Source organism: Myotis daubentonii, chromosome 7 (assembly GCF_963259705.1).
Source record: "Myotis daubentonii chromosome 7, mMyoDau2.1, whole genome shotgun sequence".
In the NCBI taxonomy this organism is placed as follows: domain Eukaryota; kingdom Metazoa; phylum Chordata; class Mammalia; order Chiroptera; family Vespertilionidae; genus Myotis; species Myotis daubentonii.
In genome coordinates this window covers 1,495,326-1,508,462 of record NC_081846.1, presented here as the reverse complement: position 1 = coordinate 1,508,462, position 13,137 = coordinate 1,495,326, and the positions used below count along the sequence as shown (strand labels likewise).

Genomic DNA, 13,137 nt, shown 5'->3' with positions numbered 1-13,137 from the left:
AATAGAGGAGGCCAGGATGAAGCTGGGTGTGGAAGTCGAGGGAATGAAGAAGAGCTGTTTGCTTGCTATAAGCCTTGAATGCTCCTTGGTCTTTCAGGTACATTCCGGTAGTGCTTTGCTAAAAGAAAAAAATAATTAAAATAAATGTAAAATATTGAGTGCTCTCTAGTTAAAGGCATCCAACACCACTGTCCGATAAGCCAAAATATGTAAAGAGTGTTCTGAGAGGAAAAAACCAGCAATCGGCAATGGCCAGGCTGTTCACTCAGTCATCGCTGCATCAGTTCCAGCGGAACGCGCTCAATGGTCGCTGCCTTCCGTCAAAGCCAGCCGGTGGCGACGCTGTAACCACATCCGGAGGCCAGCACACCTGAGGCAGGTTTCCTATGTCAGCACCAGACTGACCCCAAACACCAAGGAAGTGATATATCTGCTTCTGTTTTACACTGAATCGAGGCACTTGAAGCTCATGAAAAGTTTTGAAACACTTTTGAAAGTAATCACTTTTTATTACTTATTCATTTTTAAAATATATTTTTATTGATTTCAGAGAGGAAGGGAAAGAGAGAGAGAACATCAATGATGAGAGAGAATCATCGATCGGCTGCCTCCCACCTACATGCCCCACAGCGGGGATGGAGCCCACGACCTGGGCATGTGCCCTTGACCAGAAATGGAACATGTAACGTCCTGGTTCGTAGATCGATGCTCAACCACTGAGCCACACCGGCCGGGCTAATCTCTTTTTAAATCATTGGTTAAAGAACTGGCAAAGTTTAGTGAAGACAAATTTATTCCTCGTACCAAAACCTTTTATTTCAATCTACAATTTGTTCTCTGATAAGTTTTAAGCAAATCCGAAGTAGCCCAAAGGAGTAGTCCAGCCTCATCAGTATTACTGATGACTGTTCACTGGCTGTGGGGTAACATCACTGATAAACCCGGGGTCCCTGGGCTCTCAGCGCGTGGGATCTGCATGTGCACAGAGGGACTAGCTCACCACGGAACTCGCCTCTCTCAGCCGCAGGTGCTGCCGCACTGAAGCCAGAGGAAGCGGCGACTTCCTTCCTCTTGGCAAATGTTTGGAATCAGAGGGCAAGACTGTTCGACTGCCCAGTAGTCTGCCTCCTGTTCACCATAGTCCCGCCCTCCAGAATGTTCCGCACACTTTCTAAATCACTCCAGGGAAATTCCCAGAGTTTCCTAATGGGAGCAGCTGGGAGCCACCTACACGATCCATCTGGCCCAGAGATGGCCCTTTTCTAGGAGAGACGAAGACACGAACAATGACCACTTTTACTCCGACTGCCCGCCCCTGTTCAATGAGACGCCTTCGAAGCTGCAACGCTGGGTCTATGTCAGGAGTCTGTTTATTTAACTCTGCGTATCCCTTTATTTGTCTCCTGTACGGGCCACACACACACACACACACACACACACACACACACACACACGCCACGCTCTCTGGGCCATCTAATGATGGAGGAAACCTTTCAAACCCAGGACATCCCACCGCTTTTCTTGTCTCGACTGGCGGTCGGTAAACTGTCAGACACAGCTGAAGAACTGTTAAGAATTGTGGAAGGAAACAATAAAGTTAGCCTCCGTGTCCCTCACCCCCTTTCTGGGTGAAGGGACTGGGGGGGCCCGTGAGGCCCACACGAAGGGAATTAGCATAGCACTCGCTGCATCAGAAGCCAATCGAACAGTAGCCACCGGCACCACAAGCCGCTGAGTATTTAACATTTCAGATTTTAGAACGAAGTCTCTTTGGGCCGTAACAATTATTCAGGCAATTAAAAGCTGAAGTAGGAACTTCTCGGTAAATTTTGTTCTGCTGAAGTAACAATTTTATACAATGAAGAATGAAGAGCATAGAGATGAAGTGGTTTTACTGTTATCAAGAATAACTGAGGAAAACCTAAAAAATTATATGCATTTAATAATTTGATTTTTTTATTTGATTTTGAGATGGTTGCCTACGAGGTGCTAATAATATTTTTAATGTGGAAACTTTAACATGGGTACAAAAGGGTAAAAATCAATGAATGTTCTTTCGGTTTCTCTAATAAAACTATGTTCATTTTTCCAACTCATTTGAAAATATTTAAATATCTTATGTTGCTTAGAAATGATATATTAAAAATGGTCATTATTCCTTGTGTCATCTTTCTAAACATCTGGAAACTTACCCTATCAATTATATGCGGATCATATTGGAAATGTATGACCCAGCAGAGATCAGAACACAAACATATGAGTAGAAAACAGCCGAGCTAGCAGTGGGGGGGACAGCACTGTCTTCTCCAACATCTTCCTTTTCCCCGCGTGGGATTGTCTAACCCAGCGGTTCTCAACCTGGGGGTCGAAAGACCCTTTCACAGGGGTTGCCTAAGACCATCGGAAAACACGTATATAATTACATATTGTTTTTGTGACTAATCACTATGCTTTAATTATGTTCAATGTGTAACAATGAAATTGGGGGTTACCACAACGAGTGGAACTGTATTAAAGGGTGGCGGCATTAGGAAGGTTGAGAACCACCAGAACCGGAGCCCCAGTACCATGTCCTTTGACTTATATTCCCTACACTTTCCGCCAGGACTCTCTGAAGCTGTTTGCCAGGTTAAACATTATGGAAATCATGTTATAAAGAAGGAGACAGGTTTAAAAACCAAACAACTTGGGTTTCAAGTTCCATTTCTACCCATTTCCAGTTGTATAAACTTACTAAGATTCCGTCCCCCGTCTGCAACGTTGAAATGAAATCCTCACGGAGTTAAAGAAAACATGGAAAACTGCATATTTCTGGGAAAATGCTAATCATCCAAAAGGTTCTTTTTCTTCCTCAACGTCCCCTCAAACAGAACGGAAACCCAGAAAGCGCCCCTAGATAGAGGAACGTACTCAAACTACTGAACACAACCTCGAATTGAATTTGGTTCTTTGTTTCCTTGCAATTAATAATAATAGAGAAAAAGAGTCCCCACTCGCAGTATTAGCAGTGCGGTCATTAACTTCCCCTACCTCACTTTGCTAAAAGACATGGAAATAGTTGCCAGAAAAGGTTTCTGTAGTGGCCTCCTTCCCCAGCCCTCACACCCCAGCCACATGCAGCCCCACGCGAACAACGCACAAAACTTGATTTGGACGGCATGGCCATTGCACAGAGAGTAAAATACAACTTCTTCTAAAGAAAATATATACATTTGTCCTGACTTCAGAGAGGGAGGGAGAGGGAGAGAGCGATAGAAACATCACTGAAGAGAGAGAAACACGGATCAGCTGCCTCCTGCACGCCCCCCGCTGGGATGGAGCCCACAACCAGGCATGTGCCCTGACGGGGAATCGAACAGTGACCTCCTGGTTCATAGGTCGGCGCTCAACCACCAAGCCATGCCGGCCGCCGGGCAGAAATATGATTTCTTACCGCAGTCTGAGGCCTGCACCGCGGTCCTGATGGCTTCCCTCACGACTCTCTCCTGCTTCCAGGTCTCCGCGCTCTGCAGGCTCTCTCGGTGCCACCTGTGAGCAGCTGTGTGCGTCCTGTCATCTTCCTGGTAAACGATACGTTGATGACCGACTCGTGCTCTCCACTGAGCTGGTGCACTCGTGTCTTCGCGGCCGGGGGATGGATGCTCCCAGCTCCCAGGATGCCTCCTGCCCCAAAGTGCCCTCAGCTGAGGCGGTTACTCTCCCTGGAAACCACGTTCTCGCCGCTGCCGGAAAGGAGCTACTCTGACCTGCAGTTTACCCTCCAGGCCCCACCCTGAGCCACTGGTTTAAGCCCAGGTTTCACCTGAGATGATCACGTGGTCGCTCACCTCATCCTGTTCTGACTCCCAGACCCGTTTCATTTCCCTCAGTGCCGTTCCCTGAAGTCTAGAGCCCGCTCCCTCAGTCACCACGGGCACCGGGGCCCCCTCTCAGCTCTGTCCGGGGCAGCCCTGCTAAGGAAGGACCTCTTTCTAACCCAGGGAGCACCTGCCCACCCTCTTGGTTCCAGAACAACTGTCACCTGCAGAGAAAATGCTTTTCTACCACAAAGAGGCCTCCCTCCAGCCCCCACCCACTCTGTCCTCATCTGTCCAGTCGCTGACCAGTCACTTCTTAGCCATCTGAGCATCTGGGCAGGAGGCAGCACAGCGTCATTCTCTAAACCTCCACCTGGGCGTGCAAAGTCAATGCCCTGAGAGCAGGAACCAAGTCCTGACCCCCAAACTCCGTGTTCCCAGCATCTGCCCAGCGCCCAGCCCACGGCACCTGATCCATTATAGGCGCCCACAGACGGCGTGGCCTATCCACTCTGCTTTCTGAGGGTGCAGATGCTTAGGGAGACAGATCTCAATAATTAGAGGTAATTAACAGCCAGAGACACCCTCAGATGTCGGCGGTGTTAGGTTGGAGCAGGATTACAGCCGATGGCTGACGTGTCTCCGAGCAGACGGGGTAGAACAAGTACTCCTCATGTTTGGAGACAGGGAGCGCTTCCTTTCTCGGGTGCGACACCTTCCATGCCACCGTGAGCTTCCAGCATCTGACTGGTATTTCCGACGGGATGTGTAGGACTCAGCCCATGTCAGCCCAGCCAGGGCTCCGGGAGTTAGATCATTTCAAAGATTCGCATATATATTGCAGGGCAAAAGATGGAACGTCATTTTATTTTGCAATTTTTAACTTATGTTTTAGCATGTATCTCATGATTGTTTGCCTCTGCACCTAAATATTTTTTATGAAACCCTTATTTTTTCCGTCGTGTGGAAATGGACGCTTTAATTGCGTCGTCTGCGATAAATACCTGCACATAAACTCTAGCGATCATGTGCATGAAAATGCTTTCTTGGGAACCTTCCTCGTCGTTGGGATTCTGTTCATTCTGCAAAGAGGGAAGGCATTGTCTCCTGTTTCAGTGAAGGGACGCTCTGTAATTTGAGAATCCTGGACACTAGATGGCAGGACGAGACTACAGATCCCCAGCTCGGAGCTAACTGCGAAAGGGACTGATCCTCTCAGGAAGGGGTTAGGGATTCTTAGGCAAATCCACTGTTTTAGACTCTAGTATGTGCATTATGTACAGCTCCATACTCCTTTCTATTGAAAAGCGTTCACTGTACATCGTAGGCTGGTGTTAAACATGCATGAATAACTGGAGAGAAAAATCAAAACTGCTGATAATTTTACAAGTTACGTAGCTGAGCCAAATAGTCTGTTTGGGGGGAACATTCATGCTCATTTGGCATCTTCAGAATCTTTATTAACTACATTTTCAGGCAAATCCCAGACGCAGCCATTTAAGCAGGTGCTGCTCAGGCCAAGAGGCGTCAGCACCAAGTTAAGTAAGTCACTGCCGTCACAGTCAAGATTGATAGCAGCAAATAAGAAGCATTTCGGAGTAAATTCACAAGAAGTGCATATGCAGGGAGAAGTGAACTCTCTATCACGGCCCACGAACACGGGCCTGGAAATGGAAACACTATTTTAACCTTTTCTGGGGACGGAGAGTTGAGATTCCCGGACACATCACTCATGCGTTCCCGTGTTTCTGCGCCGCTGGCCAGCACCGTGTGGGTGAGAATGGCGAGGGGACCGTATGCGATTTTTTTTTTGTCCAAACCGGGACACGTGCAGCATGGCACTCTGAACTGGGGCTGCCTCGCAACTGGGCAGCTGATCGCCTCCCTGGGAGTGTTTGCCCTGGAGATCACGCTGTGCCCTCATGTAAGTGAGCTTTACCATTTGCTGCACTTAAACATGAAGTTTGAATTCGTCCCTGGCCTGCCCCGTTTGCCAGTGTGAGCGCTTTAATCCTAGCAGCCGGCTCCCCTCCGGGGAAAGTCTGTGAGGAGCCAAACCCATCAGCACTTACAAATCTGTGAACAGAGGAGGCAGGTCTGAGGCAGTTGTTTGTGGTGTGAGGTTTGACTCTCTCGGGGAAACACATTCCAAAATGTGAAAGTAAATTCTATATGCAGGCTCACAAAACAGTTTTATTTATCTACATATGGGCTTGTTATAATATTACTCACTTCAGCCGAAACCGGTTTGGCTCCGTGGATAGAGCGTCAGCCTGCGGACTGAAAGGTCCCGGGTTCGATCCTGGTCAAGGGCATGTACCTTGGTTACGGGCACGTCCCCAGTGGGGGATGTGCAGGAGGCAGCTGATCGATGTTTCTCTCTCATCGATGTTTCTAACTCTCTATCTCTCTCCCTTCCTCTCTGCAAAAAATCAATAAAATATATTTAAAAAATATATATTACTCACTTCAAATTTAACGTTTTCTGCTCTTCTCCAATTCGCACCCATAGTGAACATTTTAAAACAACATCACGATTTCCCTCGAGATGATAAGCATGTGCACAGTCAGAGTGAAAAATCAGCCCTTTGATCTTAATCGTAGGAAATCGCACAATCACTCCCAGCTAGACGGCGGGACAAACGGGTGTTTAACTTCCAGCACCACTAGTATCGAATCTATGCAAAATATGGGCTTGCTCACCCCTAAGTGATTTCAAGTGTCTTCAATCTGTTCTGGGAAGAAGAGCAAATGCATCTGTCACGTAAGGTTGAATTAGTGTATTGATTAAGGCCACATTGCCTAAGAATCTCCTCATTGGGCCTTGCAATATTTTCATGTTGTTCGACTGTATTTTCCCAAATACTTGTTGCCGTGTCGCAGTGTGTCCTTGAGGAGTCCGCCTTACGTCCCTCCGCACCCAGAGTGGCTCCTGGAAGTCCGATGCCATTTATTTCCTCCAGCGTTTATAGACGAGCAACTGCAAGGATCCGATAGGGGTGCAGTTTGCCTGTTGCCTCTAAGGAAGGCTTATAGGTGACAGTGACAAACATTGCCTGAGTCTTCGTGGATTACACACAAGTGCCTGACCAATAACTGTAATATAAAGCCTAGACCTTCTGCTAGCTTGCCAGCTGCATACCCTCGATGCACAGAAAAGGAGAAAGAGCATTCGTTTAAGACCTAAGAGTCTTACAACATAAGTTTATAGCACAGATTTTTTTTCCATTCACTAGACTTTACTAGTGTTTGGACAAATAAAATCAACTAATCTTTGGGGGGAAACACTAATGTTTTTGCAAACTTAACAGGAAGAGTTTTGATTTCTCATGATTTAAATTCAAAGCTAACATGTTGCTCTCTTTTCGGGGGATCAGACCTCTCTTCCGCATATTATATCAAACCCGGGGATGAGAAGACATGGGCAGGGAGATTCCGATGCAAAAGCTGCATCACGGCTTCCTCACCTGGGCTGGGGAGAGAGCGCAACATGAAACCACGTCTCACAAGCCTCCCACACCCTCCCCGGGGGACAATACTCAACACCTGGCCATTTCACTCCTGGTTGCTTCCTATCCCCGGTGACAAAACAGGTACAGCTCAGGTTCTCACAACCACATCATCATCACGGATAGAGGCTGGTCTGTATCCTGTTTTTTATACGTATGCATGTTCATTGACCTTGATTCTATTGATCTTAAAGTCAAAGATTGTGTAATAATCTTCCATGGGTCCAGAAATGCCAGCTAATAGAGATGCCAGGAGAATAGAGCTTCAGAGACAAGAACCCCTTCACGTTACTAGCCGTGTCCTCTTCTGATCGTCTGCAAGGACTGGTCAGCAAACTGTTCCAGAATTGCAGTCACATACCAGCCTCTCAGCACCTCTGGTCCCACATTCACTAAGGACAGAATGAACACCACATTGTCCTATTTATTCTAAATGTCACATAATTTGTTGATTCAAAGGCTTAGAGATAGAAGGGGCTTTGGGTCTTATGTGATCATCATTTTTAGTTTACAGATGAGGAAGCCGGTGCTCAGATAAATGAAGGGATGTTTAGTGCTGCTTAGGTTTCAGGAATGCTCATTACTGCTGCACCTCACACATTTGCCATATCATCAAAAGTCATTTCTTCCTTAAAACTCGCCTCCCTGGTCATTCCAATGAGTCATTAAACATGTTTGGAATAAACTTATCTCTCGAGGCCGCACGATGGTTTTGTTGATGAAAAATGCCTGCATACTAGTGTCATAACACAGCAAAAAAAAAAAAAAAGGTTTAAAATGAATAAAGTTCCTCCCGTTCATCGTGGGAAACTGAGCAAGGCCCGGCTCTGATTCCCAGACTCCACATTCGTGAGAGTCGGATCATAGAGTTAATGAAGACAGAGTTAGTGAAGACAGAGAGTTAGTGAAGACGGGTGCAGTTACTATTCCCCTGTTGTCATTTATGGAGAAAATGAAGAATTTCCGGGTACATTGGGAATTCACACACACACACACACACACACACACACACACACGCACACACGCACATACACACTCACACTCACACACTCACACACGCACACACGCACATACATACACACATACACACACATACATACACACACGTGCGCACGCGCGCGCTGCCCGACTCCTGTCATCCTTTGAACAGAAGGTTACACTCGACTCCCTTCCAACCTCAGGCAGCTGCTGGGCGAGTTGGAGCAGAGCTCAGAGCGGGAAGCCCAAGCCTGGGTGCTGCCCGGCGGCCGCGGCTGGGACCCCCTCGGTCAGGCTGCTTCTCGCCCGGCCTGGGGGTGGGGGGAGCCGGCGCTGCCCCGGAGAGGGGGCGGGTGTGGGGCGCCCCGGGAGGAAGAGTCGCCGACCCGAGCGGGCGGGGCGCTGATGTCACAGGAAGCCCCGCCTCCCCTCCGGGCTGGACGGGGTGACCGGAGCCCCGCTGCTCAGAGCCGGGTCCGCCGCGCAGCCAGCTCCCCTGCCCGGCCCGCGGCTCCGCCACCTGGGCGCAGGCTCACCCGCGTCCCCGTCCCGGCCCCGGTGGCCGCCCCGGCGGGAGGAGCCCTGAGGACCAGACCTGCGCGCGTCTCCAGGACCTGCCCGCGGCGGCTGGTAAGTCAGCGCCTCCGGGAGCCCGTGTGCTGCTCGGTCCTCGGCTCGGGGGTCCTCCCGGGGGGACGGGGCTGGCGCCCCGCATCGCCCGGCACCGCCGGGTGGAGAGGCCGCGCGCGACCCGCAGGGCGCACGGTCCGGACCGCGGGCTGTGCTGGGCGGGCGGGCGGGACCGTCCGGGAGGAACGCGGAGAGTCTGACACCAGCGATCGCTCACTTCTCGGCCGTCGGGGGCGGCTCTCCTGCGCGCGGGGCGCGGGGCGGCCAACGGCGGCGCCCCCACCCGGACGCGCCTCCAAACTCCCGGCGCCGCCGCGGGCTGAGAAGGGGGCGCAGGAGTTCCCCGGGCCTCGGGGTCCCCCGCGGCTGGCGCGGAGGGGTGAGGGGGGCACAGCCCGGGGCGCTCGCGCCTCTCCGTCCGCGTCCCCAGCTGCGGCTCGCACCGTCCCTGCTGCCCGCGCGCCCACCTCCCGCTGCGGTCGGACCTGCGCCCGGGCGGGGTCGCGGGCGGGCGGCCGCGGGGAAAGCACCGCCGCGCGGGGACGGGGGCTCCGTGTGGGCGCTGCTCCCGGAGCCGGAGGCGCTTCCCCCGCTTCCTCCGCGCCTCGGAGGGGACGGGACGGCGAGAGGCTGTGGGCAGAGAGCGGAACCAGGTGCCCGGTGCCCGAGCGAGCACATCGGATTGTTAAGCGGGAAAGTAGGGGCTGTGGCCCTGACCGGTGTTGCTCAGTGGGTAGAGCCTCGGCCTGCGGACTGACAGGTCCTGGGTTCGCCTGGGGTCAAGGGCACAGGCCAGGGTCCCGGGCTCCATCCCCAGCGAGGGGCGCGCAGGAGGCACCCGATCCCTGGCTCTCTTTCATCCTGGATGTTTCCATCTCTCTTTCCCTCTCCCTTCCTCTCTGAAATCAATAAAAAATAGAGAGTCCGTGCCATAACGAATGGCTCCCAGGACAGGAGGGACAGGGCGGGGGAGAGGAGATGGACCATCCGCTGGTGCCTCTGGGCGCACAGGTGTCCTGACACTCCGACCCAGTGCCGCTGGTGGGACAGGGGTCCCGCACTCCACTCGTGGCCAAGAAAAGAATGGCCGTCGGACCTGGGTTCGATCACAGATTGGCTGACCACATTCACGTGCGTTTTCCTGCCTAATGAGTGACTGTCCGCCCAAGCCCTGCGGTGGGACGTCCTGCCCTGGCCACGCGGAGCCCGCACAGTGACGGCCTACAAGCCAGGGGGCCCGTTTCTCAGGGGAGTACCAATCCCCCTGGTCATCTGCACTTGCTTTCCCCCCAATTCCTCCACCTCATGTCGCCTTCCAGTGAGCCCTGCGGTGGTGACCCTTTAAAACCTGAGGCTGGCTTCCTGCCTGCTGTCCATTGTTGATTGCGCCGAGCTCCCTGACACGGGGGCAGAATGGAAAAACGTGCTTTTGGACTGTGACCTTGTAAATAGCCATTCGATAATTAGAAGAGGAAATGGAAAAACACATTAAATGCCTAGCCCAATGCCCTGGCTTAGCAACAAAAGTTAAAATAGCATTATTTTTATTTAGATTATTATCTTAGAAGGAGGTTATTATATAAATATCAAGTTTGGAACTCCCCAAACTCCTCTAATTTTTTTTAAATTGCTAACCCAAACCCCATAATTTCCCTGCATAATTTAATTAAATTTTTGTAATTGTGTTAACAGTATGGATTTTAGCATCTTTATTCTTAAAAAAATACTGTTGTAAAACACTAGGCAATGAATATTGAGAGTCATAAGGCAAAAACTATTTTGAGAAAATAATGTTAGAAATAAACATTTCAAATGTTTGAAAGTTTGCAATAAAAACTCATGTTATTCTATTCTGTTGTTTGCCTTTTTTAATGATAAGAGAATATCAGAGCATCAGTGTATGCTTTCAACCAAAAAGAATTAACTTATTTTCTAGATAACAAACTAGGTATTTTCCTAGCCTATAACATCAGAAAATCAGTGCAAGGAGTCTACAGCAAGTCCTAGCTGTAAAGTAAACATAGAATTGAGTGCATGAAAACATGAGCTAAATGATGTTTTACCTGCAACATCCAGTTATACTCAAGAGATATACTTTGGTTATTGCAAAGATATACTTTTAAAAAGTACATCTAGCACATGTGAGAATGTCATTTTTATTAGTTAAAATACGTAAATGTTTACGATATGCAAAGCCACTCACTTTGGAAAAAAAAAAACAGAACAGTAAAATAAAAGAAATTCAAAGTGGGTCTGTCATTAAATTCATGCTAAAGAATGACGGAGGTACATGTATTTTTCTCACGGGTGATGCCCAGAATCCAGTGAGGCTTAACGGGAGTCAGCACCCAGCACGTATGTGAGAGCCTTTACATTCCCCTTTAAGTGTTTCCATCACTATTTTTCATGCATAACAGAAATTTGAATTTCAGTAAAAAATTCAAAATAATATTAAGACAAGAAAGATGACCATATATGCTGTATGTTAATGCGGAAAACCCTTTGATAAACACCTAAAACCTCAGGAGACCTCAGGTCGCCCCAGGGTCCTGCATTTCTAACAGGTCAGTTGGAGCCATGACAACAGTAACCCCCTTCCATCTTCATCTACATGGTAAACATTCGACACGGCGTCATTTTGAAGGATTGTTTTAGAACTTCGTAGAAAAATTAGCAAAATGATTCTTAAATGACCAAGATGTGGATTCACGAAACAAACCTTATTTCACACTCTGTGTGCCTTCGAAGGCAGCTCGGAAAGCTAATTGGCTTTGGAAATGGAACGATTGTGGTGCCAACATTTCAGAAAGCGAGTATCTTCAGAGAATGGTGTTCGAGGTCTTTGGCTTCGTAGCTCGTCTTTGTTCAGGATCCAGAGAAGCTTTTAACCCATAAGCGTGAGCTGCGCCCTTGCGATGGTGTTAAAGGACAGTCTCGCGTTTGTAGCACCTCTTTTTTCTGGACTCACTCAGAAGGTCAGAGAAGGCACTTAAAATGCAAAATCAGCCCTGGCCGGTGTGGCTCAGTGGATAGAGCGTCGGCCTGCGGAATGAAAGGTCCCAGGCTCGATTCCGGTCAAGGGCACAAGCCCAGGTTGCAGGCTGGATCCCCAGTAGGGGGTGTGCAGGAGGCAGCTGATCCATGATTCTCATCACTGATGCTTCTATCTCTCTCTCCCTCTTCCTTCCTCTCTGAAATCAATAAAAATATAATTTAAAAAGAAAGAAAGAAAACCAGTGCCCAGCTACTTCAAACGCGTGCTAGGACTGGTCTGAAGTCCCCGTATGAACAGTAAGTGTTCAGACTCTCGCTCCTCTACCAAGACATCCACCAAGCTGCACCTTACACGAATCAAGAAATCCTCGCATGTACGGTCAGAAAATGTCCTGATGCAATTAGGGGGGAAATAAATATTTGCCAGAAATGCAAGATCCGGTCTGCACACAAACCAACCATCTCATCATTTTTCTATGTACTCACATAGACAACCATTCCCGTCCAAACTCCTTCATCAATAGCAGCTATGCAACTGCAGGTACCCGGGTCACCATCACACCTTAATTTTAGTTTATCAACTGAAGAAATACTAAATATAATACATTTCATTGTAAAATGTGAAACATAAATATTTAGTGAGCGTGATGTAGTAAAAAGAACCTATGGATTAGACATGTGACAATTAAGTCAACAAAATCCATTTAAATAGTAGAAAACATTCTTATACATCCTATTGCCATTCCAATTTAAACAGAAGCTCCTCAATAATCTAGGTTATTTTTTATGTCTAATTAGGATGACAATACTGTACATTAAATCAGATTAGCTCAAATAATCCCTGCCTTTTCCCATATTTAAGAAATCTTAACACCAGATTAATTTTTTAAGTTAATGTTATTTTATAAGAAAATAAATTATTTTAATTTTTAAAAACACAATAGCCCAGCCAGCGTCGCTCAGTGGTTGAGCATCAGTCCAGGAACCAGGAGGTCACTGGTTGGATTCCAGGTCAGGGCATGTGCCCGGGTTGCAGGCTCAATCTCCAGTAGGGGGCGAGCAGGAGGCAACCGATCAATGATGTTTCTCTCTCATCAATGTTTCTATCTCTCTCTCCCTCTCCCTTCCTCTCTCTCTAAAATCAATAAAACATACCATATTTTAAAAATGTTTATAAAATCACAATGAAAGTCTTACTTTTTATTATTAAAAAGTAAAATAGAGTCACT

The 13,137-nt window shown here is 48.5% G+C and overlaps 1 protein-coding gene across 1 annotated transcript in view; it reads left to right on the top strand.

Moving 5' to 3' along the window:
- The first annotated feature begins 8,717 nt into the window (after positions 1–8,717).
- The window catches only part of CALCRL (calcitonin receptor like receptor), a 73,268-nt gene continuing 68,848 nt past the window's right edge, over positions 8,718–13,137 (top strand). The window contains exon 1 of the mRNA XM_059702528.1: positions 8,718–8,914. The gene's annotated coding sequence lies outside the window, so the exon portion shown is untranslated. The remainder of the gene's footprint in view (positions 8,915–13,137) is intronic.